Here is a 5,397-nt window from a genome sequence, read left to right as displayed (position 1 = left end):
AACCCCCGAGTCCTAAGTTTCGAGTAAATTGAGTCATATTTTTAAAACTATTCCTCCATTTTGGATCTGCAATTTTGTATTATTGAAAATTTTGAAAAGTGTCAGCATTTTTTGATTCTGTAAACCCCTAGCACTGTTGGTGATTAATTTAATGCCAATTCGAACATTGTTTGCTTCTTAAATAATGTTTTAATTATACATTTTCTACATTTCAGCCATATAATGTGTCATAATTCGGCCGCCATTTTGAATTTTTAAAAAGGCCATATTGTAATTATTAAAGTACTTCGAGATGAACATTTTAAGACCTTAAACGTTTCAATTGATCTCATACAATTATGTACAGAGCACTGATCCGGTTGATATGGAACGTCCCAAATATTTATTGTAATATATAATGATTTATTAATTGATTTCATTCATTTTCATAGACCTTTTCATGCTGATCATTCCGTCCTCTTCCAACTCATGCGTCATTGTATGTACTAGATAAAGACAGAATGATCATCACGAAAAGGTCTTTTGGACTGAATAATATGAAAATTTTTCATAAGAGAATTGACCACTTCGTCACGTAGTGCTATGTATGCCAACTAAACGCGTATGGTAAGTCGACTGTTAGTCGTACTACCAATACTGTGCAAGTAACTGACGGTCGATTAAAAACCTTATTTTTTTATTATTTTTTAACTTTTCACATTAATTATAACTAGCGATATATTCCTCGCTCGCTAACGCTCGCTCGGTTGAAGTTTTACTTTTTTTCCTTTACGTATTGTTGTTTATTCATATGTATATTTATTTTTTGTTTTAAATTATTATTTCATTATAAATTATAATAATTCAATTTTTTTAATTTTCAAATTCCTTTTTAAAAAAAATTTAATTTAACCCTTTCAGTCACAGTGGTCAATATATTAACCACCTTTTGGTAAGGCTGAAAAAAATATAAAAATCCATCATATTTGCTTGACAATCACTAACTAGGGGTTTTAAGGGTCGCAAATTACGAATATAATATCAGAATTGAAAAATTTTGAAAATTAAAAATGGTGGATCTAATATGGCGCATGAAAAAATTAAAAATTAATCGGACTCGCTAAAAAATTATTTCTTGGGAGTTTTTGAGCTCGTTGATTACGAATATTTACAAAATCGATGTTATATTTTCAAAATTTTTGCAAAATTTACGAATTTTGCGAAATTTAAAATGGCGGATCCAATATGGCGGACGACTTTTTAAAAAATCCATCTAATCAGCATGAAACTTGTTACTTGGGGGTTTTCGGGGTCGCTGATTACGAATCTGAAGTCGGTTTTTAAAAATTCAAAATGGCGGATCTAATATGGCGGACGACGAAATTAAAAATTCATCCAATTGGCATGAAACTTGTTACTCGGGGGTTTTCGGGGTTGCTGATTACAAATCTAAAGTCAGTTTTTAAAAATTCAAAATGGCGGATCCAATATGGCGAGTAACAAGTTTCATGCCGATTGGATGAATTTTTAATTTCGTCGTCCGCCATATTCGATCCGCCATTTTGAATTTTCAAAAACTGACATCAGATTCGTAATCAGCGGCCCCGAAAACCCCCGAGTAACAAGTTTCATGCCGATGGGATGAATTTTTAATTTTGTCGTCCGCCATATTTGATCCGCCATTTTGAATTTTTAAAAACTGACTTTAGATTCGTAATCAGCGACCCCGAAAACCCCCGAGTAACAAATTTCAGGAAAATTAGAATGATTTTAAAAAAATTATCCGCCATGTTGGATCCGCCATTTTGAATTTTTAATATTTTGCAAATCTGACTTCATATTCGTAATCAGCGACCCCAAAATCCATAAATACAATAGCATTTTGAATGTTTTAGTTATTATCTGAATTGCGTGACTGAAAGGGTTAATGTAATAAAACAAATTTTATATGTCTGTTGACTTAAATTCTGATTTTATTCTACAATATGGATTGTAAATTGTTTCTCTTTTTTTCAATTACTACTAAATGCTATGTAAGGAAAACTGGTAAGGGCCTTACCACTTTTCCTAACGAATACCCTACTTTTTAATATTATATAGTATTCAAATTTGTAAATCTAAAAATATATTTTTAATTCAATATAATTAATTAGTACTATTAATTGATTATTTAATTAAATATATAATCGAACTGATCTTCGTATTTATCAAAGCCAAAACGCATGTTAAATCGTTTTAGCTATCTCCGTAATCAATGATTTAAAAATCTAAAAGGGTTATCTCTTCGGAAGTGTGCATTGATTGAGTGCATTTGTGTAAAATTGGGAGTGACATGAGATGCTTTATTCTTTGTTTTTTAGAAAAATTGTCAAGAATTTATAATTTAAAATTCAAATTTTATAAATATTTTTAAAAAAATTTTATGGTGTTGCTGTTAATGAAAAATTATAATACAATGTAATGAATATAAACATGAAACATCAATTCAAAAAACAAGATTTATTGATTCATTATATCGAAAAAAATAAACATATATCAAATTTTAAATTATTATTGTTAAATAATAATTAAATTCTTAAACCATAAGAAGTCTTATTTGTGCCAAAGTCATTTGCGACGCCATAATTACAGTCATGCATGAAATTATTAACATTTTTTCATTTTCCATTTCCATTTTTTAATATTATATAATAAAGGAACCCAAGCAGCACGGTGTATCCCCTCAACATCCCTTGAATATCACCCTGGAATATTCCAATGATTTTCTAAGAAAACCAAAAAATATATATATATCCAAGCAATATTGAGGGAATATTCCAGTGATATGGATGAAATATTCCACGGTTATATTAAATTAAATTTTTTTTAATCTTCCTGATTATTTAAATAACAATTTATAACACAATTCCATGATTTCAACACATTAATAAAGTGGTTCATTTAATGAAAATATTTAGCTTCTTCATCTTGATTAACAGAACTTATACTATTAGTTTTAAAAAATTAAAAATTTTCATTTTTTGTGAAAAATAATGCCAGCAATTATATTCTGACAAAAATCAATTAAAATGTTTATATAGGAAAAAGTTATTTAAAAAATTCAATTAAAAAATAAGGAGAAATGTAAAAGATGTCGAAAAATGAAAAAAAAATTAAGAATGAAGAAATAAAATTACAAAATATTGAAAAATGTAAAGAATATCGAGAAAATTGTAGAAAAAGAAAATTAGAAGCCAATAATAATATTAATTTAAAATGTTTGAAGTTAGCAAATAATATAGTAATTTGGATGTTTTTTGTTAATTTTGTCCAGCTAAGCATTTTCTTTCAGAAATGCCAGAGGATAAAAAGTTTAGTACATGTTGTCATAAAGGCAAAGTTTTGTTAACTGAATATCCATTACCCCCGGTAGAATTAAAGGAAATTGTTTGTGGTCAAACTGCAATTAGTAATCATTATAAAAAAATGTATAAGAAGCTACAACAATACAATAGCGTTTGCAAGATTTGGTGCAACATATGCTTCTCTACAAAATAAAGGTCCTCAAGTCTTTAAAATGTGTGGTCAAATTTACCATAACACATATTCATTACTTCCCAAAGAAAATGAATTCAGAAAGTATGGTCAACTGTATATAATTGACAATGAATTAGCTACACAAAGTCGTAAAGATATTAATAATAACTGCAGAAATGATATTTTATCTAATTTAGATAAGTTGATCAGAAAAATTAACCCTTATGCTAAAGCGTACAAAATGATGTACGAAGTAGAAAAAGAAGGACAAGAATTTGTTACTAATAATAATAATCTACCTCGAGAAATTAAAATGATTATGAAAAGAGATATTAATTTAGATAAAAACCGATATAACTCTCCTGTTACAAATGAAGTTGCTGTTGTATTTGTTGATGAAAATGATGAACCTCCAATAAAACGCGATTTTTGTGTATATTCTAAATTTGATAAACCAATTAGCATCCCTGCAATAAGTAGATATGTAGATCCAATGACATATCCTTTAATATATCCTGCAGGAGGTAGTGGTTGGATGCCGAAATTATTATCAAAAGATCAAAGAAACAATATAACAGCTTTACAGTTTTACTCATTTAAAATTAGTGTTAGAGATGAGTTTAGTCCATTTCTTAATTTAGGTAAATTAAGCCAACAATTTATTGTCGATGCTTTTGTAAAAATTGAAGGTGCAAGATTATATTTTATAAAGAAACAACAACATATCTTGAGAACTGAATTATACTCTGGATTAAAGGATTATTTACATAAGAGAAAAGAAGAGAAGAAAATTGTTCAAATTCGTAAAATCTTTATATTGCCATCTAGTTTTGTTGGAAGCTCTAGAGCATTACAACAAACTTTTAGTGATGCAATTTGTTTAGTTCAAAAATATGGTAAACCTGATTTGTTTATAACTATGACATGTAATCCTAAATGGAAAGAAATTACTGATAATATTAAAAAAATGAAGATGTAATAAATAGGCCAGATATAGTTGCAAGAGTATTTAAACAGAAAGTAAAAGAATAGCTTCATAAAATTACTGTGAAAGAAATATTTGGTACTTGTATTGCTTACACATATGTAATAGAATTTCAGAAGAGAGGATTACCGCATATTTACTTATTACTATATTTACATATAGATGACAAAATAAGAACAACATACGATGTCGACAACTTTATTTCAGCAGAAATACCTGGTGAAATAACTAATCCACGTTTATTTAATTTAGTAAAGCAATTTATGATTCATGGACCATGTGGAAAACAGAACTTAACTTCTCCTTGTTTGAACATAAATACAAACAAGTGCACTAAAAATTATTCTAAACAATTTAATGATAATACAGAATTTAATAATAAAAGGCTGCGCTAGAAATTATCGGCTGCGCCTTTCAAAAGTTAAAAAAATACAAAGCTACGCTGAACAAAAGCGGCTGCACCTTTTAAAAATTTTAATAAAAAATAAATGGTTGCGCTCAGAAACATCGGCTGCGATTTACAAACAAATATACATATAAAATGGCTGCGCTGGAAAATCGCATCAATGTCGTAAAAAACACTTAAATATTAATTTTTCTAGGCAGGTTACTTTTAGTTAATTAATTACTTTTCATAATACCATTATGTAAATTTTTTATACTAATAAAAAAACAGTTTCTAAATGAAATTAATAATTAGTACTTTTACTTCATTAATTACTGTTCATACATTTATTGTTTTTTTTTAATAATAAAACCACAATATTTAAATGAATTTCATAAATAGTATTTATTTTCTACCTTTTCAATCCGAAGACAAAAAAGACAGAAAATGATGTAATATTAAATACAAGTTTCATAATAGAAATTTTTGCAAAATTCATGCAAATAACTTAAAAAAAAAAAAAAAAATTTGG

The sequence above is a fragment of the Leptopilina boulardi genome, unplaced genomic scaffold (genome assembly GCF_019393585.1).
Source record: "Leptopilina boulardi isolate dan_hultmark-lab unplaced genomic scaffold, ZJU_Lbou_2.1 LbouV2_183, whole genome shotgun sequence".
NCBI lineage: Eukaryota > Metazoa > Arthropoda > Insecta > Hymenoptera > Figitidae > Leptopilina > Leptopilina boulardi.
This window is presented reverse-complemented; position numbering follows the sequence as displayed.